The sequence below is a fragment of the Somniosus microcephalus genome, chromosome 9 (assembly GCF_052327205.1).
Source record: "Somniosus microcephalus isolate GS21.2 chromosome 9, FLI_Smic_1.0, whole genome shotgun sequence".
NCBI classification, from domain to species: Eukaryota; Metazoa; Chordata; class Chondrichthyes; order Squaliformes; family Somniosidae; genus Somniosus; species Somniosus microcephalus.
This window is the reverse complement of record NC_140995.1, coordinates 11,490,702-11,512,328: the sequence shown is the minus strand read 5'-3', so window position 1 is coordinate 11,512,328 and position 21,627 is coordinate 11,490,702. Positions and strand designations below refer to the sequence as shown.

The following is a 21,627-nucleotide window of genomic DNA, read 5'->3' as shown; positions in this document are numbered from 1 at the left end:
GGGTGGGATATGTGTTGGTGTAGGGGTTACGGGGATCGGGTGGGATATGTGTCGGTGCAGGCTCGATAGGCCGAAATGGCCTCTATCTGCACTGTGGGGTTTCTGTGATTCTGTGATTCTGTGAACTCCCCAATTCAGATACACTCTTACCCTCCAGCTCTCCCCCAGTTCACTGAGACGTTCCTTCCCTTCAACTCTCCGAGTTCCTGGAGGTACTCTCTTTTTTCTTTTAACTCCAGAGTTCACAAGAGTCACCATTCCCTTCTGATCCCCCAGTTCATGGAAACACTCTTCCCTCCAACCCCCCCCCCACTGTTGAGGGTAGACTCTCCTTCTCCAGCAGCCCCCAGTTCACAGAGCAACTCTCTTCCTGTCCCAATTCAAAGAGCCATTTCCTCATCCATATCAGACCAGATCACCACTGCCATTATTGAACAGTCTTTGTGGGTCCCACTACAGCCAGGAGTTCGTCCTAACATGCATCACACAGGCATACATTGCATTGGGGCCAAAGGAGTCAAACTCACCACACCAGTCTTTTAGTTTGAACATCGCTACTGTGTTCTAGAAGTTATAGTTACGGTTCAGAGGAACTTAGTTCAATGTAATCTATACACGTGATAGTGAATACATCACACCATCCATTGACTGCATCATCAATGGAACACCACAACAGTAATGAAAGTACAGACACTGCAAATGCTAGAAAGTCTAATCTGATAACTGTCATATCATAGCATAGATACTACCAATTTTAAAATGACTAATGCGCTTTAATGGTATTTGAGGTTGTAAATCAGGCTCCATTGTACTCATTGCTCCGAAGGGTAGAGCACACCTTCATGTGCCTGGTGGGCTTAGCTCCATTAACACTAAGCTGCAAAAAGCCACTCCATGTGCGCTCAAAGGGCTCAATTCTCCTGTGGGCATTTGATGTAGACTGGGCGAATTGCCACCACTCCCAATCTCCAGCCAGAGGGAGCAACCCTCGACAATGCCCTGAACTGTAAATATAAACAGAGATCCCTCTGGAAGTGCTTCGAGGCTCGCGCTTAGTGGGGCAGAACGTCCAGCTCTGTGATCCGATTGGAGTTGGAGACCTTAGTCATTTAATTTTTAAAAAAAAATATCCAGCCCATTTTGACTAATTTAGGTTGGATGTGACCGCTTACCTTTACTGCAAGCACAAGTTTAAAATGTCCTTGTGCACCAGTCGCTGAAGGTAAGCATGCAGGTGCAGCAGGCGGTTAAGAAGGCAAATGGTATGTTGGCCTTCGTAGCGAGAGGGTTTGAGTACAGGAACAAGGATGTCTTGCTGCAGTTGTACAGGGCCTTTGTGAGACCACATCTTGAGTATTGTGTGCAGTTTTGGTCGCCTTATCTGAGGAAGGATGTTCTTGCCATGGAGAGAGTGCAGCAAAGATTCACCAGGCTGATACCTGGGATGGCAGGAATGACGTATGAGGAGATATTGGGTCGATTGGGCTTGTACTCGCTGGAGTTTAGAAGAATGAGAGGGGATCTCATTGAAACTTATAAAATTCTAACAGGACTAGACAGACTAGATGCAGGAAGGATGTTCCTGATGGTCGGGGAGTCCAGAACCAGGGGTCACAGTCTAAGAATAAAGGGTAGGCCATTTAGGACAGAAATGAGGAGGAATTTCTTCACCCAGAGAGTGATGAACCTGTGGAATTCTCTACCACAGAAGGCAGTAGAGACCAATACATTAAATATATTCAAGAAGGAGTTGGATATATTTCTTATGGCTAAAGGGATCAAGGGGTATGGGGAGAAAGCAGGGACAGGGTACTGAATTTGGATAATCAGCCATGATCGCATTGAATGGCGGAGCAGGCTCGAGGGGCCGAATGGCCTACTCCTGCTCCTATCTTCTATGTTTCTATGTTTCTATTCCTGCTGTCAGTTAATTTAGTTGTCGAGCCTCCACCACCTAGCGGGACCTAGGCTGGACAGAAGTCCTGAAATTCTTGGGGTACCTGCTCTGTCGGAGATGGGCCTCATTATTTTTAAGTGTATTTGACTCGAACTTAGAATTCTCATCCTAATTTTCAAATCCCTCCATGGCCTTGCCCCCCCACCTTATCTGTGTAACCTCCACCAGCCCTACAACCCTTTGAGATCTCCAATTTGCGATTCTCCAATTGTGCCATTTTCTCCTTCCCCGATTTCTAATGCTCCGCCACTGGTGGCCGTGCCTTCGGCTGCCTGGGCCCTAAGCTCTTGAATTCCCTGCCTAAACCTCTCCGTCTCTCTACCTCTCTCTCCGCCTTTGAGACGCGCCTTAAAACCTACCTCTTTGACTAAGCTTTTGGTCACCTGCCCTAGTACAGGAAACTCTTTTTTATCCGGCACCGACGGGACCGGCGTGGTGCCGGTTTATCAAAAAGTCCGGATTACAGAGAGGTATAGTAAAAGGTAGGAGAGCTCCGTACACAGCAACAAATCCAGGCTTCCCTGTTGTTTAGCAACAAGTGCAAGAAGCCCGACCACAAACCAAGCATCCCTGTTGCTTAGCAACAAGTGCAGGAACACCCGATTACACAGCCAAGAATCAAGAACCACTAATATGAAGAAAAACTTAACTGAACCTACTCCTGAATTTTGCCGGTTAACCGAGATATCCGGTTGTTTGGGTGCCGGTAAATCGAGAGTTTCCTGTATCACTTTAGGCGGCCCAGCGTCAAATTTTGTCCGATAACGCTCCTGTTTTACTATGTTAAAGACGCTATATAAATGCTAGTTGTTGTTGTTAGGCTGGGTCTGGAGCGCCTGTAATCCAAACTTAATAGTCGGTGCTGAAAATACATTTTGAGATGTTAAAGCAGATGTTAATTAGAATATTGCTTTAACAGAAATGTTCATATTACACTATTAGTCAACACAACAAATTAAGGAATACCTCTCCTTTTACTTTTATAATTCAATCTCAAGATTCAAATGGCAAGTGCAAACCACTCAAACTCTTCTGTGTGGTATCATCTGAATCTCTTTATTGGTTCACATCATATCCTCTCTACATACCATAATTAGTCAGTGCAATGTTGGTTCCTGACAAGAACACTTAAAAAAAAAACTGTTGATAACTTTCATCCAACAAGGAGTTGACTGTAATACAAAAGCAAAATACTGCTGATGCTGGAAATCTAAAATAAAAAACAGAAAATGCTGGAAATACTCAAGCACGTCGGGCAGCATCTGTGGAGAGAGAAACAGAGTTAACGTTTCAGGTCGATGACCCTTCGTCAGAACTCTACACCTCATCTAGAGCCATCCTTTGTTTCTTAACTTGTCCCATTACCATCTTCTTTTGCCTTGCACCATCATCCCTTTTGTCTCTTAATCTCTCCTGCCTTCCACCCTATCACAGACCTTCCCTTTTGTTCTTTCCTCCCCTCCCCCCTCTCCCGGCCCCTGCACTTGCTTAAAAACCTGTTCCATCTCCAACTTTTTCCGGTTCTGACGAAGGGTCATCGACCTGAAACGTTAACTCCGTTTCTCTCTCTCCACAGATGCCGCCTGACCTGCTGAGTATTTCCAGCATTGTCTATTTTTATTAAGGAGTTGACTGTGTTTGCCATTTGCACTAGTGCTGCAGACGGGCGACATAAAGACACAAATTCATCGTTTTCAAAGCGCCGCAGGATGTTTGCAAAAAGTTATTCAACATGAATCACAGCACAGTGATGCAAAAACAGTGCAGTTGTGGGCTGCTTACGTCAATCCCAGCTACCAGGGGAAAGGCAGAACAGGTCAGAATGGGACGCAAGTTGTCTTGTTGCGCTCAAAGCTTGTTAAAAAAGATGACTGAACTACCAAAGGGTCAATAGGGGCAAAACAGAAACAAAGAAATTAAGAACGTACCCCAGCAGCAGAAATCTGCCAAAAGGGGAGTACAAATTGCAGAGGTAGATGTCTCATAAAGTGCCTGACATGAATCAGTCATTCATGGAAGAAAGACTTATGAAATAATACTGAGCGGCCTGCGGGTGGCGCTGACCTGGGAGAGTATAAATACTCGGGCACGGGCCCAGCTTGCGCAGGACATTCTTAACAGGAACTAGTGAAGGACACAACTAGACCTCCATGTTGTAAAACAGTTGATTAAAGCTTTGTTTAACGCTTAGACCAAGTGCCTAGTAGTTTTCTTACGTCAGTGCCCACATCTCTTGGTTACAGAACATGCACGTTCCTCGCAGACGTTTGGACAGCAGCTGATAGGACAATTTGTGGACAGTTCTAAACTCTAAATATTCCCTGCAGAGTTACAAAGGCTCAAAAAAGGTGAAGACCATCAATGGGGAAAAAAAAAGCAACAAAGTTTTTCTTTAAAATTCTAAAACGCACTTCTGGAAAATAAAAATGTCCAGCTGCTTATTCTAAAACTGTACCACAATTTAAAAAAAAATCGTGTGCCTTCTTTATTTCCAAAGATTGAGTTTATGTAAGAGAGCAAATTGTACTGCTTGGATTTTTCTGTTCCCGTTTGAAACACGGCCTATTTACACCTGCACAAAAGGCAGTGCTGCTCCAGAAACGACGGCTTGAATGGCATGTTTCAGCAACGGCCTGACATCGACAATCTGCATTCAGCTGACACCAAGCGCTGCCTTGTTTCGAATTACATGTGCAGGAGCATCTGCTGCCGACGTCATCCCACATAATCCAGACAGGATGGCACACCCTCCCACTGCCTTCTCCCCGTGTGGACGCAGTTCCCGGAAGATGCAACAGGCTTAGCCAAAAAAAACCAGCTGAAGTCATGCCCACATCCTGTGTGCCAGCAGGATATGCACATATCTCGTCTTTGAGCACCGAGATGTCACCTCAACCTATTAGAATTAATACAGGTTTTTTTTTTGTAAAATAAGTAAAAAATCAATACTACCATGAAGAGCTGACAACCACAAAGTACTTTCCTTATTAATCAGATACCGGGCGGGGAGGGAGGGGGATTTCCGCAATGTGTAATAGGTTACGACTGCTTGTCAACGAAAAGGGCAAGAGATACAGGGGGGGATGTGAGGTAACACTTTTTTACGCAGCGAGTGGTGAGGACCTGGAACTCGCTGCCGACGGAAGTGGTGGAAGCAGAGACACTCGATGTTTTCAAGGGGAGACTGGATAGGCACTTGAGGGAAATAAACTTGCAGGGCTACGGGGATAGAGCGGGGGAGTGGGACTGACTGGATTGCTCTACAGAGAGCTGGCACGGACTCGATGGGCCAAATGGCCTCCTTCTGTGCCGTTATGACTGCCCGAAAATTTGCTGGTACTCAGAGTTCGAAATTAGAGGTGTGACCGTTGTCAAAATCGCAAAGATTGACAGCGGGTAGGAAACCCGCTGTCAACCCGCCTCCAATTAATCTTCCCAAGTGTCGGGTCCCCGATTTGCGCAGGGACCCGACTCCTAGCGGCGGGAAAAGGATTATAGCCACTTACCTGCCTGTTAACAGCTACTTGATAGTTGTCAACAGGCTCTTTTTCAATTTTGCCACTTCTGCCTCGGGTTCCCTGACGTCCAAACACCACGCCAGGTAAGTGTGGCATGTTGTGAGTCTGCTGTAATGTTTCTTCATTGATGACAGCTGCAGAAGTGGTGTGAAGGATCCAATGGTGCACTGGTGAGTTTCAGAGGTAAGAAAATGTTGGGAAAATCATTTTTAATGCATTCACACTTTTCTGTAGGTAACAAGTTTTGAATTGGCTGTCTATTCCCACCTCATTGGGAGAACCTCTTTCACCAGTGACAGATCGCTTCTGTAGCCTCACCTGCAGCTGCCATCTGTTCTAGCCTATGGAGGGAGTCATTGGAGAGCCTGGGTGCAAGAGCTCACCTTTGTACAGTGATTGTCAGTGTTTGCAGCACCTCAATGCTGTCAAAGTCTGAGAAATGAGCTGTCAAAAAAAATTGTGCATGGTCCCTTTAAGAAAACTGGCAGATGACACGTAATCGAACAATGGGCTGCCTATCAAGAGGAAATGGTTTGGGTACAGTTGAGGTAGATTCCCACAAGGTGGAAAGGTGGGGCAACAAAAGCCAGAGCTCCCTGGGTGACAAAAGAGGTAGGGAGTGAGATGAAGCAGAAAAAGGGGCTTATGACAGATGTCAGGTTGAGAATACAAGTGAGAACCAGGCTGAATATTGAAAGTTCAGAGGGAAGTGAAAAAGGAATTAAGAGGGGCAAAGAGAGGGTATGAGAATAGACTGGCAGCTAACATAAAAGGGAATCCAAAAGTCTTCTATAAGCATATAAATAGTAAACGGGTAGTAAGAGAAGGGGTGGGGCTGATTAGGGGCCAAAAAGAAGACCTACGCATGGAGGCAGAGGGCATGGCTGAGGTACTAAATGAGTACTTTGCATCTGTCTTTAATAAGGAAGAGGATGCTGCCATAGGCGTAGTGAAGGAGGAGGTAGAGGAGATACTGGATGGGCTAAAAATTGATAAAGAGGAGGTACTAGAAAGACTGGCTCTACTTAAAGTAGATAAGTCACCAGGACCGGATGGGATGCATCCTAGGATGCTGAGGGAAGTAAAGATGGAAATTGTGGAGGCACTGGCCATAATTTTCCAATCCTTCTTGGATACAGGAGTGGTGCCAGAAGTCTGGAGAATTGCAAATGTTACAATAGCAAAATACTGCAGATGTTGGAAATCCGAAATAACAACAGAAAATGAAGAAGGGTCAAACCCGAAACGTCAACTCAAATTTCTCTCCACGGATGTTGCCTGACCTGCTGAGTTTTTCCAGCATTTTCTGTTGTTATTGCAAATGTTACACCCTTGTTCAAAAAAGGGTGTAAAGATAAACCCAGCAACTACAGGCCAGTCAGTTTAACCTCGGTAGTGGGGAAGCTTTTAGAAATGATAATCCGGGACAAAATTAACAGTCTCTTGGACAAGTGCGAATTAATTAAGGGCAGCCAGCATGGATTTGTTAAAGGCAAATCATGTTTAACTAACTTGATTAAACTTTTTGATGAGGTAACAGAGGGTTGATGAAGGCAATGAGGTTGATGTGTACATGGACTTCCAAAAGGCATTTGATAAAGTGCCACATAATAGGCTTGCCAGCAAAGTTGAAGCCCGTGGAATAAAAGGGACAGTGGCAGCATGGATACGAAATTGGCCAAGTGATAGGATACAGAGAGTGGTGGTGAATGGCTGTTTTTCGGATTGGAGGAATGTACACAGTGGTGTTCCCCCGGGGTCGGTTCTAGGACAACTGCTTTTCTTGATTATATTAATGACTTGGATGTGGGTGTACAGGGCACAATTTCAAAGTTTGCAGATGACACAAAACTTGGAAGTATAGTCAACAGCGAGGAGGATAGTGATAGACTTCAAAAGGACATAGATAGGCTGGTGGAATGGGCAGGCACGTGGCAGATGAAATTTAACGCAGAAAAGTGTGAAATGATACATTTTGGTAGAAAGAATGTGGAGAGGCAATATAAACTAAAGGGTACAATCCTAAAGGGTGTGCATGAACAGAGAGACCTGGGGGTATATGTGCACAAATCGTTGAAGGTGGCAGGGCAGGTTGAGAAAGCGGTTAAAAAAGCTTATGGGATCCTGGGCTTCATAAATAGAGGTATAGAGTACAAAAGCATGGAAGTTATGATGAACTTTCATAAAACACTAGTTCGGCCTCAACTGGAGTATTGTGTCCAATTCTGGGCACCGCACATTAGGAAGGATGTGAAGGCCTTAGAGAGGGTGCAGAAAAGATTCACAAGAATGGTTCCAAGGATAAGGGACTTTAGTTACGTGGATAGACTGGAGAAGCTGGGGTTGTTCTCCTTAGGGCAGAGAAGGTTGAGAGGAGATTTGATAGAGGTGTTCAATATCATGAGGGGTCTGGACAGAGTAGATAGAGAGAAACTGTTCCCATTGGCGGAAGGGTCGAGAACCAGAGGACACAGATTTAAAGTGATTGGTAGAAGATCGAAAGACAACATGAGGAAAAACATTTTTACGCAGCGAGTGGTTAGGATCTGGAATTCACTGCCTGAAAGGGAGGCGGAGGCAGATTCAATCACGGCTTTCAAAAGGTACAGAAAACTTTCTGGTATCCGGCACTGACGGGACCGAGCTGGTGCCGTACCATCAAAACTGCCGTAGAAACCAGCGCTAATGTTAAAACATACGGAGCTTTTGAGCTCCGTGAGAATCAACAAACCCAACAGCTTCAAAACAGTCGGCCGCAGCTTAAAAACGTCTCTGTAGCTAAGCAACAGCTTCAGCTAGAGCTTGCAGAGCCTGACTGGAAAAAAAAAGCAATGAGAAGTAAAAAAACTTTTTGGAAACGGCTCCTGAATTTTGCCGGTAGATAGAGCTTTCCGGACATTTAACCTCCGGTTAAACGAAAGTTTCCTGCAGTTGGATAAGTACCTGAAGGAAAAATAATTGCAGGGCTCTGGGGAAAGGGCAGGGGAAATGGACTAGCTGAGTTGCTCTTGCAGAGAACAGGCACGGGCTCGATGGGCCGAATGGTCTCCTACTGTGCTGTAACAATTCTATGGTTCTATGATTCTGTGCTTGCATTTGAATTGGCCCTTCTCTTGGACACCTGTCATAGCTGTAAAGGCCGATTTTAATTTGAGGTACACAATGGACAGCCGGTGGGTGGAACACACCTGTTGTTATTGACAGGCGCCACTTTGAGGCCTGGGCCTCATTTACACATCGCCAACGAGCTCTGAGTGCCGAACTGTTCGCTGTGGCAGCTCACCAGTCGGAGCTGGGGATTGGGCGGGGGCGGGGGGGGGGTGGTGCGGAGCGGAGTGGGGGGGAGTGGAGTGGGGGGGTGGGAGGGGAATGGGGGGGCGGGGGGGGTGGGGTTTGGGCGGAGGGGAGTGGGGGTGCGGGGGGGGGCGTTGGCTTCGGGAGTGGGGGGGTGGCGGTTGGGGGTTGGGCAGGGGGAGTGGGGGGCGGGGGGGTGGGGGAACAGGGCGGGGTGGAGTGGGGGGCTGGGGTTGGGCGGGGGTTGGGGGTTGGGCGGGGATTGGGGGTTTAATGGTGGAGGGGAATGGGGGGCGGGGATTGCACGGGGGCGGGGGGCTGGGTTGGGGAGTGGGGGGGCGGGGGTTTGTGCAGCGGTTGGGGGTTGGGCAGGGTTGGGGGCGGAGTTTGGGCGGGGGTTGGGGGTTGGACGGGGGGAGTGGGGGAGCTGGGTGTTGGGCGGAGGGGGTAAGGGAGGGCTGAGGCAATCCTGGAGGTTGTTCCTTACCCGGCCAACAATGGACCTGAGGTGTTTTGTGGGCACTCCTGACCCCACAAAAATAAAAATGAAAGAACAAAAAAAAATCCCCATTTTCTGAGCAGCCTCCAGATCCTTTGAGGACGGCAGCTCTTGCCTGAAACTCTTATATTCGTCCTCCTATACCACCTTTCTATCCTCTTCCTCCCTTAAAAGAAAGAAAGAAAAAAAGAAAGACTTACATTTATATAGCACCTTTCACGACCACCAGACGTCTCAAAGCTCTTTACAGCCAACGAAGTGCTTTTTTGGAGTTTTGAAAGGACTGTAACCTATTCATCCAGACATGGCTAGGGATGACCTTGGTGCTTTCTTCTGGAACAAAGAACTCGCAATAATTACAACACTGTCAATAACCGAGGACTTTTCCTGAAGATAAATAATCAGAGTTCATAAAGACCAATAATGACAAGGACGACGACTGCCATGGTTGGCACATTTGTCATAGCCGCACTGTTCCATAAGAATCATTTCATAAGAACATAAGAAATAGGAGCAGGAGTCGGCCATACGGCCCCTCGAGCCTGCTCCGCCATTCAATAAGATCATGGCTGATCATCGACCTCAACTCCACTTTCCCGCCTGATCTCCATATCCCTCGATTCCCCTAGAGTCCAAAAATCTATCGATCTCAGCCTTCAATATACTCAAAGACTCAGCATGCACAGCCCTCTGGGGCAGGGAATTCCAAAGATTCACAATCCTCTGAATAAAGAAATTCCTCCTCATCTTGGTCTTAACTGGCCTACCCCTTATCCTGAGACAATGCCCCCTAGTTCTAGACACTCCAGCCAGGGGGAAACAACCTCTCATTATCTACCCTGTCAATCCCCTTCAGAATCTTGTATGTTTCAATGAGATCACCTCTCATTCTTCTAAACTCCAGAGAGTATAGGCCCATTCTACACAATCTCTCATCATAGGACAGCTCTCTCATCCCAGGAATCAATCTAGTGAACCTTCGTTGCACCGCCTCCAAGGCAAGTATATCCTTCCTTAGATAAGGAGACCAAAACTGTGCCCAGTGCTCCAGGTGTGGTCCCACCAAGGCCCGGTACAATTGTAGCAAGACTTCTTTACTCTTATACTCCAACCCCCTTGCAATAAAGGCCAACATGGCATTTCAGTCTGGCATAGGCTAATGTCTATGTTGAGTGCGATTTTGAACTCCTGTACAATACACCATATTGTGGCGTACCGATCACAGAAAGGACACAATCCGCTTTTCGGTCCGTAGACTATAAATCAGGCGTCATGCCTTGAAGAAGGATCACACCTTTAAGAAACTCGATCTGCAACATAGTTAAGCCCAGAGCGGGGGAGGAGCAGCCGAAGCTGTGGACTGATGAAAGGCAGTCGGACTTGGTGTAGTCTCTGACGCCATTTTGTGTTCAATATGTAGCCTCAACAATTAAACCTTTTCTGTTGAACCTCTCAGAGTTCAGTATTTTTTGCTAGGAGTACGTAGACTCCTACAATATAAGTATTCTGAATTTATAGTGTAAATTAAATGAATTAGATTCGCCCCAAGTCTATTGGTAATTCAACGTTTTTAATCCACAAGCGGAAAAGAATTTGCTACTATGGTAAAGCTACGTTGGAATTTGTAAACTGACATTAATAACATCCAAATTAGCCCTAATGTGCAGTCCTCCACTGAACACATGCTGGTTAAGTTAGTGTAAGAATTACTGACAGGTTATCTTCTGTCATGTTTCTTGTAGAAGTTACATTTCCTGAGATCATAAAGGGTGAAAGTTTTATATGTGGAATCGGTACCTTTACATAGCAGGGAGAGATTTAAACTAGTTAGGGGAGGGGGAGGGGAAAATTCACACCCTGGGCTGGATTTTCATTGAGGAGTCAGGTTGGAGGCGGGACTACAACTTTCGGGGTTGTGGTCCCGCCTCCATCGAGTTGTGGCCAACCCACGTGATTTTGACTTGATTGACCTTGTTAAACCCGCCCAGCGGGCTCAGCAGGCCAATTAAGGGCCACCCGGCAACAGGTGACATCACAGATTGATATTTCATCTGTCAAGACCTTTTGACAGATGAAATATCAGCGTTTGAAACACTGACAATCTGTACTCCAAGTTGATTCCTTCCTCTCAGGCTGATTTAGAGATCTCCCCGGAACAGAAAGCTGAATGCTGCAACTTTTGACAGCTCGCGGCCATTCTGCTTTCTGTGCCGGTGAGATGAGGGACTCCCAAGACCTGAAGGAAGGAAGGCTGTAAAAGTAAGTAAAGGTAAGTAAAACTTCTTTAAACACTTTACACACACCAAACACACTTACCTCTTCACTCATGCACCCATCACTCACCTGAACAGCGGACATCTCGAACCCTCCAAGCCCTTCAGCTCGACGGTCCGCCTCGCTAACTTGGCGTGGTTTGGAGCCGTCGGGAATCCCACATTTCACCAATGAAAATAGGGATTGGGCTAAAAACTGCCTGTTAACTACCTGTTAACAGGCAGTTAATTGGCACTGATCCCCTTCCTGCCTCGGGGAGGTGGGTCCCAGTGCGGGGCAGGTACCCGCCTCCTTTGAAACTGGCATGGAAGCGGGTTGGGGGGTGGGATGGTGTCGGGACCCCCGATTTCAGGATTTTAACCTCCCACATGCCTCCAATCTCGCCTCCACGGTGCAATGAAAATCCTGCCCAAAAAGTGTGAGAAAGAAAAAATACAGCTGGACATTTGGGCAGGGCAGGGTGGGGGGACAGTTACCCAGATACGAGTTCTGTACATGAGTGCACATAGCATAAGAAGTGAAACAAGTGAGTTAGAAGTACAGATTCAGCTTAAAGGGTAGGAAGTAGTAGCCACTTCAGAGACCTGGCTACAATCTGAGAATGATTGGGAGCTAAATATTCCAGGCTATAGGATCTTTAGGAAGGACAAGGAAACTGAGAAAGGAGAAGGAGCAGCAATATTGATAAAAAGACGAAATTGCCGCATTAGCAAAGGAAGGATTTCAGTCAGGGTGTTCGGTCAGTAGAAACAGTATGGGTAGAGTTAAAGAACAGGAAAGGATGCAAGACTCTCATACGAGTTGACTGCAGCATTCTTGATAGTAATGATATAATGGGGAGATGTATAAATATCAGGGAAGCATGTAGCAAAAACAAAGTTACTATAATGGGAGACTTTGACCTATAAATTTGGCCGTGTTTTTCGGGCACTAACTGGCCTACTAAGCCCCCAAAGATGGCGTGCAGGAAGCACCGGCACATTTCCGGCTGGATGAGTGCCGCCCGCCACATTGGGAAAAGACAGAAAATCGTCATCGAGTATCCGCGCCTCGAACAGGCGGTGGGTCCTATTGGTTTGGCCTGAGGCAGCCAGCACCAGCTTCAACTGTACAGAGAAACATAAAAACATAGAAAAATAGGAGCAGGAGTCGGCCATGCGGCCCTTCGAGCCTGCTCCGCCATTCAATATGATCATAGCTGATCCTCTATCTCAATACCATATTCCTGCTCTCTCCCCATACCCCTTGATGCCTTTTGTGTCTAGAAATCTATCTACCTCCTTCTTAAATATATTCAGTGACTTGGTTTCCATAGCCTTCTGTAGCAGAGAATTCCACAGGTTCACCACCCTCTGGGTGAAGAAATTTCTCCTCATCTCAGTCCTAAATGTCCTATCCCGTATCCTGAGACTGTGACCCCTCGCTCTAGACCCGCCCTGTCAGAATTTTATATGTTTCCACGAGATCCCCTCTCATTCTTCTAAACTCGAGTGAATACAGGCCTAGTTGACACAATCTCTCCTCATACGACAGTCCTGCCATCCCAGGAATCAGTCTGGTGAATCTTCGCTGCACTCCCTCTATGGCAAGTATATCCCTTCTTAGGTAAGAAGACCAAAACTGCACACAGTACTCCAGGTGTGGTCTCACCAAGGCCCTGTATAACTGTAGTAAGACATCCTTGCTCCTGTACTCAAACCCTTTTGCAACCAAGAGCCTTGGTCTATCCCCATCTGGAGTCACTGCATTCAGTTTTTGGGCACCGAACCTCAGGAAAGATATATTGGCCTCGGAGGGGGTACAGCGCAGATTCACCAGGTTGATACCAGGGCTTACAACAGTGACTACACGCCAAAGGTACCTCATTGGCTGTAAAGCGCTTTGAGATGTCCGGTGGTCATGAAAGGCGCTATAGAAATGCAAGTCTTTCTTTCTTTCTTTCTTAAATGGTTAATTTATGCGGACAGGTTGCATAAACTTGGTTTGCATTCCCTTGAGTTTAGAACATAAGAACATAAGAACATAAGAAATAGGAGCAGGAGTAGGCCAATCGGCCCCTCGAGCCTGCTCTGCCATTCAATAAGATCATGGCTGATCTGATCCTAACCGCCAATCCACTATCACAGAACCATCTCCTGAATCTAACAGAATTAGACACACAAAATAGGAGCAGGATCAGGCTACACGGCCCCATGGCCCGCTCCGCTGCTCACAGGGCCATGACCGATCTGAACCTAGACTCATGTCCAAATTCCTGCCCGCTCCCCGTAACCCTTAATTCCCTTTACTTCTAGGAAACTGTCTATTTCGGTTTTAAATTTATGTAATGATGTAGCTTCTACAGCTTTTTGGGGCAGCATATTCCATGGACCTACCACCCTCTGAGCGAAGTAGTTCCTCCTCATCTCAGTTTTGAAAGAGCAGCCCCTTATTCTAAGACTATGCCCCCTAGTTCTAGTTTCACCCGTCATCGGGAACATCCTCCCCGCATCCACCCGATCCAACCCCTTCACAATCTTATATGTTTCAATAAGATCGCCTCTCATTCTTCTGAACTCCAATGAGTAGAGTCCTAATCTACTCAACCTCTCCTCATATGTCCATCCCCTCATCCCCGGGATTAACCGAGTGAACCTTCTTTGTACTGACTCGAGAGCAAGTATGTCCTTTCTTAAGTATGGACACCAAAACTGTACGCAGTATTCCAGGCGCGGTCTCACCAATACCTTGTACAACTGAAGCAATACGTCCCTATTTTTATATTCTATCCCCCTAGCAATGAAAGCCAACATTCCATTGGCCTTCTTAATCACTTGCTGCACCTGCATACTAACCTTTTGAGTTTCGTGCACCAGGACCCCCAGATCCCTTTGTACTTCAATACTTTCCAGTTTCTTGCCATTAAGATAATAACTTGCTCGACGATTTTTCCTGCCAAAGTGCATAACCTCACACTTTCCAGTATTGTATTCCATCTGCCAAATCTCTGCCCACTTACTTAGCCTGTCTATGTCCCCTTGCAGGTTTTTTATGCCATCCTCACTCACTACTTTCCCTCCCATCTTAGTATCATCTGCAAACTTTGATATTTTACACTCGGTCCCCTCCTCCAAATCGTTAATAAAAATTGTAAAGGGTTGGGGACCCAGCACTGACCCCAGCGGAACACCACTAGTTACTGATTGCCAGTCTGAGAATGAACCATTTATCCCAATTCTCTGCCTTCTGTTAGATATCCAATCCTCTATCCATGCCAGAATATTACCCCCAATCCCGTGATTTCTTATCTTGAGCAATAATCTTTTGTGTGGCACCTTGTCAAATGCCTTTTGGAAGTCTAAATACACTACGTCCACTGGTTCCCCTTTATCCACCCTCTATGTTACTTCATCAAAGAACTCCAGCAAATTTGTCAAACATGACTTCCCCTTCATAAAACCATGCTGACTTTGTCCTATTAAATTATGATTATCCAAATGTCCTGTTACTGTCTCCTTAATAATGGACTCCAAAATTTTACCTACCACAGATGTTAGGCTAACCGATCTATAGTTTCCAGCCTTCTGTCTACTGCCCTTTTGAAATAAGGGTGTTACATTAGCAGTTTTCCAGTCTGCCGGGACCTTTGTCGAGTCCAGGGAGATTTGGAAAATTATTACCAATGCATCCACAATCCCTACCGCCACTTCCCTCAAGACCCTAGGATGTAAGACAAATAAAAGTAGAGAGTTAAATGCGTGGCTCAAAGACTGGTGTGGGAGAAATGGGTTTTGCTTCCTGGGACACTGGCACCAGTACTGGGGCAGGAGGGAGCTGTTCCGTTGGGACGGGCTTCACTTGGCCAGTGCTGGGACTAGAGTCCTGGCGGATCATATAACTAGGGCTGTAGAGAGGGCTTTAAACTAACTAGTGGGGGGGAGGTTCCTAGAGAGCAAATAATAAAAATGACAACAGAGAAGGTCATAGACTTAGGTAGCAGTGGGGAAATTAAAAACCAGAGCGTGTCAGGAAGGGGCAGAAGGTATGGAGTAAAAGGTAAAGTAATAAAAAGGGCAAAAGCAGGAACTAAGTGTCACAAAACATCTTTGAAAGTTCTCTATCTGAATGCACATAGCATTCGTAACAAAATAGACGAGTTAATGGCACAAATAAATAGATATGGGTATGATCTTGTGGCCATTACAGAAACATGGCTGCAGGGTGACAATGCCTGGGAATTAAACATACCAGGTTATTTAACGATCAGGAAGGACAGGCAGGAAGGAAGGGGAGGTGGGGTGGCTATGTTAATAAAGGAAGGAATCACTGTAATACAGAGAAATGATATTGGGTCAAAAGATCAGGATAATGAAACAGTTTGGGTGGAGGTAAGGAATAATAAGGGGAAAAAAACACTAGTGGGCGTAGTCTATAGGCCTCCAAACAGTGGCAACTCTGTTGGACGGAGTATCAATCAGGAAATAGTGGAGGCTTGTAATAAGGGAACATCTATAATTATGGGGGATTTTAACTATCATATTAATTGGACAAATCAAATTGGGCAGGGCTGCCTTGAGGATGAGTTCATTGAGTGTATTAGGGATGGGTTTCTTGAGCAGTATGTAACTGAACCGACCAGGGGGCAAGCAACCTTAGATCTGGTCCTGTGTAACGAGACAGGATTAATTAAAAATGTCCTAGTAAAGGATCCCCTTGGAATGAGTGACCATAACATGGTTGAATTCCATATTCAATTACAGGGTGAGAAGGTTGGATCTCAAACAAGCGTGCTAAGCTTGAATAAAGGAGACTATGAAGGTATGAGAGCGGAATTGAGTAGAGTGGATTGGGAAAATAGATTAAAGGGTAAGACGATACATGATCAGTGGTGTACATTTAAGGAGTTATTTTACAACTTCCAAAAAATATATATTCCACTGAGAAGAAAAGGGTGTAAAAGAAAAGACAGCCATCCGTGGCTAAGTAAAGAAATTAAGGATAGTATTCGACTAAAAACAAGGACATATAAGGTAGCCAAATCTAGTGGGAGGATAGAGGACTGGGAAAACTTTAAAAGACAGCAAAAAATAACAAAAAGATTGATTAAGAAAGGGAAGATAGATTATGAAAGCAAATTAGCAAAAAATATAAAAAACAGATAGTAAGAGTTTTTATAGTTATATAAAAAGAAAAAGGGTGGCTAAAGTAAATGTTGGTCCCTTAGAGGATGAGACCGGGAAATTAATGGTGGGAAATATGGAGATGGCAAAAACACTGAATGAATATTTTATATCAGTCTTTACAGTAGAAGACAGTAAGAATATCCCAACACTGGACAAACAGGGGGCTAAAGGGGGGGAGGAGCTAAACACGATTAAAATCACTAAGGAAGTGGTACTCGGTAAAATAATGGGACTCAAGGCGGATAAATCACCTGGACCTGATGGCTTAAGAACATAAGAACATAAGAACATAAGAAATAGGAGCAGGAGTAGGCCAATCGGCCCCTCGAGCCTGCTCCGCCATTCAATAAGATCATGGCTGATCTGATCCTAACCGCCAATCCACTATCACAGAACCATCTCCTGAATCTAACAGAATTAGACACACGAAATAGGAGCAGGATCAGGCTACACGGCCCCTGGGCCCGCTCCGCTACCCACAGGGCCATGACCGATCCGAACCGAGACTCATGTCCAAATTCCTGCCCGCTCCCCGTAACCCTTAATTCCCTTTACTTCTAGGAAACTGTCTATTCCTGTTTTAAATTTATGTAATGATGTAGCTTCTACAGCTTTTTGGGGCAGCATATTCCATGGACCTACCACCCTCTGAGTGAAGTAGTTCCTCCTCATCTCAGTTTTGAAAGAGCAGCCCCTTATTCTAAGACTATGCCCCCTAGTTCTAGTTTCACCCATCATCGGGAACATCTTCCCCGCATCCACCCGATCCAACCCCTTCACAATCTTATATGTTTCAATAAGATCGCCTCTCATTCTTCTGAACTCCAATGAGTAGAGTCCCAATCTACTCAACCTCTCCTCATATGTCCATCCCCTCATCCCCGGGATTAACTGAGTGAACCTTCTTTGTACTGACTCGAGAGCAAGTATGTCCTTTCTTAAGTATGGACACCAAAACTGTACGCAGTATTCCAGGTGCAGTCTCACCAATACCTTGTACAACTGAAGCAATACCTCCCTATTTTTATATTCTATCCCCCTAGCAATGAAAGCCAACATTCCATTGGCCTTCTTAATCACTTGCTGCACCTGCATACTAACCTTTTGAGTTTCGTGCACCAGGACCCCAAGATCCCTTTGTACTTCAATACTTTCCAGTTTCTTGCCATTAAGATAATAACTTGCTCTACGATTTTTCCTGCCAAAGTGCATAACCTCACACTTTCCAGTATTGTATTCCATCTGCCAAATCTCTGCCCAGTTACTTAGCCTGTCGATGTCCCCTTGCAGGTTTTTTATGTCCTCCTCACTCACTACTTTCCCTCCCATCTTAGTATCATCTGCAAACTTTGATATGTTACACTCGGTCCCCTCCTCCAAATTGTTAATATAGATTGTAAAGAGTTGGGGACCCGGCACTGACCCCTGCGGAACACCACTAGTTACTGATTGCCAGTCTGAGAATGAACCATTTATCCCAACTCTCTGCCTTCTGTTAGATAGCCAATCCTCTATCCATGCCAGAATATTACCCCCAATCCCGTGATTTTTTATCTTAAGCAATAATCTTTTGTGTGGCACCTTGTCAAATGCCTTTTGGAAGTCTAAATACACTACGTCCACTGGTTCCCCTTTATCCACCCTATACGTTACTTCCTCAAAGAACTCCAGCAAATTTGTCAAACATGACTTCCCCTTCATAAAACCATGCTGACTTTGTCCTATTAAATTATGATTATCCAAATGTCCTGTTACTGTCTCCTTAATAATGGACTCCAAAATTTTACCTACCACAGATGTTAGGCTAACTGGTCTATAGTTTCCAGCCTTCTGTCTACTGCCCTTTTTAAATAAGGCTGTTACATTAGCAGTTTTCCAGTCTGCCGGGACCTTTGCCGAGTCCAGGGAGTATTGGAAAATTATTACCAATGCATCCACAATCCCTACTGCCACTTCCCTCAAGACCCTAGGATGTAAGCCATCAGGTCCAGGTAAAGGGAATTAAGGGTTACGGGGAGCAGGCAGGAATTTGGACATGAGTCTCGGTTCGGATCGGTCATGGCCCTGTGGGTAGCGGAGCGGGCCCAGGGGCCGTGTAGCCTGATCCTGCTCCTATTTCGTGTGTCTAATTCTGTTAGATTCAGGAGATGGTTCTGTGATAGTGGATTGGTGGTTAGGATCAGATCAGCCATGATCTTATTGAATGGCGGAGCAGGCTCGAGGGGCCGATTGGCCTACTCCTGCTCCTATTTCTTATGTTCTTATGTTCTTATGTTCTTATGCCATCAGGTCCAGGTGATTTATCCGCCTTGAGTCCCATTATTTTACCGAGTACCACTTCCTTAGTGATTTTAATCGTGTTAAGCTCATCCCCCCCTTTAGCCCCCTGTTTGTCCAGTGTTGGGATATTCTTACTGTCTTCTACTGTAAAGACTGATATAAAATATTCATTCAGTGTTTTTGCCATCTCCATATTTCCCACCATTAATTTCCCGGTCTCATCCTCTAAGGGACCAACATTTACTTTAGCCACCCTTTTTCTTTTTATATAACTATAAAAACTCTTACTATCTGTTTTTATATTTTTTGCTAATTTACTTTCATAATCTATCTTCCCTTTCTTAATCAATCTTTTTGTTATTTTTTGCTGTCTTTTAAAGTTTTCCCTGTCCTCTATCCTCCCACTAGATTTGGCTACCTTATATGTCCTTGTTTTTAGTCGAATACTATCCTTAATTTCTTTACTTAGCCACGGATGGCTGTCTTTTCTTTTACACCCTTTTCTTCTCAGTGGAATATATATTTTTTGGAAGTTGTAAAATAACTCCTTAAATGTACACCACTGATCATGTATCGTCTTACCCTTTAATCTATTTTCCCAATCCACTCTACTCAATTCCGCTCTCATACCTTCATAGTCTCCTTTATTCAAGCTTAGCACGCTTGTTTGAGATCCAACCTTCTCACCCTGTAATTGAATATGGAATTCAACCATGTTATGGTCACTCATTCCAAGGGGATCCTTTACTAGGACATTTTTAATTAATCCTGTCTCGTTACACAGGACCAGATCTAAGGTTGCTTGCCCCCTGGTCGGTTCAGTTACATACTGCTCAAGAAACCCATCCCTAATACACTCAATGAACTCATCCTCAAGGCAGCCCTGCCCAATTTGATTTGTCCAATTAATATGATAGTTAAAATCCCCCATAATTATAGATGTTCCCTTATTACAAGCCTCCACTATTTCCTGATTGATACTCCGTCCAACAGAGTTGCCACTGTTTGGAGGCCTATAGACTACGCCCACTAGTGTTTTTTTCCCCTTATTATTCCTTACCTCCACCCAAACTGTTTCATTATCCTGATCTTTTGACCCAATATCATTTCTCTGTATTACAGTGATTCCTTCCTTTATTAACATAGCCACCCCACCTCCCCTTCCTTCCTGCCTGTCCTTCCTGATCGTTAAATAACCTGGTATGTTTAATTCCCAGGCATTGTCACCCTGCAGCCATGTTTCTGTAATGGCCACAAGATCATACCCATATCTATTTATTTGTGCCATTAACTCGTCTATTTTGTTACGAATGCTATGTGCATTCAGATAGAGAACTTTCAAAGATGTTTTGTGACACTTAGTTCCTGCTTTTGCCCTTTTTATTACTTTACCTTTTACTCCATACCTTCTGCCCCTTCCTGACACGCTCTGGTTTTTAATTTCCCCACTGCTACCTAAGTCTATGACCTTCTCTGTTGTCATTTTTATTATTTGCTCTCTAGGAACCTCCCCCCCACTAGTTAGTTTAAAGCCCTCTCTACAGCCCTAGTTATATGATCCGCCAGGACTCTAGTCCCAGCACTGGCCAAGTGAAGCCCGTCCCAACGGAACAGCTCCCTCCTGGTTGAGGGATGATCTATTCAAGGTAGGGATTCGATAGGGTAGATACAGAGAAACTATTTCCTCTGGTGGGGGAATCCAGAACAAGAGAGGACATAATCTTAAAATTAGAGCTAAGCTATTTAGGAGTGAAATCAGGAAGCACTTCTTCACACAAAGGGTAGTGGAAATCTGGAACTCGTCCCCCCAAAAGGCGATGGTTGCTGGGGGGCCAATTGAAATGTTCACGCCCGAAACTGATAGATCTTTGTTCGGTAAAGTATCAAGGCTCTTATGTTCCGATATCTGCCTTTGTGATGTTCTACCTGCCGCTGGAACGGGGTTTCTGTGACTTTAAGTCATCTGCAGTTTGTGGTTGTGTTCATGAAATCCGCACTGAAAGAGAGAAGACTGTGAGCGACGTATGATGTAGGTAGAAGGATAAAATGCTCCTAGATTGTGAAATCAACAGAATAGAGAAACTCCAACTAAAAAAACTGAGGAGGAAAAAAAAAACATAATACAAAGAAAACAAAGTGTGGGGTAACTTACCACAGACAAAGTTTGACTTCCTTGGAGTTACTTCATCATCCCAGTGACAGCTGTGTCCTCTTGCTCATTATCTGGTGGTTCCATTCTTTAATGCCAATGTGTGCAAGCAGCATATCGCTCAGTGGCCTGACACCTCAACTTCCTGCCACAGAGTCTATCTTCTGCTCCTTTTTAAAACATCCAACACTTTATCTGCGGCTGTCTCTTCTATTTATTTCCTGACAGCTGCCACAGGCACTGTAGTCAGTGCCAGGCAAGCACGCTGACCAGTCTATTTTTTTTTTTAACCTGTTGCAGTCTGTCCAGTTTCTGAGTGGTTGTGGGTTATGTGCTGAAGACTAACAGCATAAGAAACAGGAGCAGGAGTCGGCCATTCGGCCCCTCGAGCCTGCTCCGCCATTTCAATGAGATCGTGGCTGATCCGATCTTGCGCTCAGCCCCATTTCCCCACCCGCTCCCCATAACCCATCACTCCCTTATTGTTCCAAAAT

General features: G+C 45.2%; 1 long non-coding RNA gene across 3 annotated transcripts in view; it reads right to left on the bottom strand.

The window, feature by feature from the left end:
* The window catches only part of LOC147112255 (uncharacterized), a 106,168-nt gene extending 84,841 nt beyond the window's left edge, over positions 1 to 21,327 (bottom strand). For all 3 annotated transcript variants that reach the window (XR_015079469.1, XR_015079468.1, XR_015079467.1), the window contains exons 1-2: positions 21,137 to 21,327; positions 9,469 to 9,601 (exon numbers count right to left, since the gene is read on the bottom strand). This is a non-coding gene — a long non-coding RNA (uncharacterized LOC147112255). The remainder of the gene's footprint in view (positions 1 to 9,468; positions 9,602 to 21,136) is intronic.
* Positions 21,328 to 21,627: the final 300 nt, after the last annotated feature.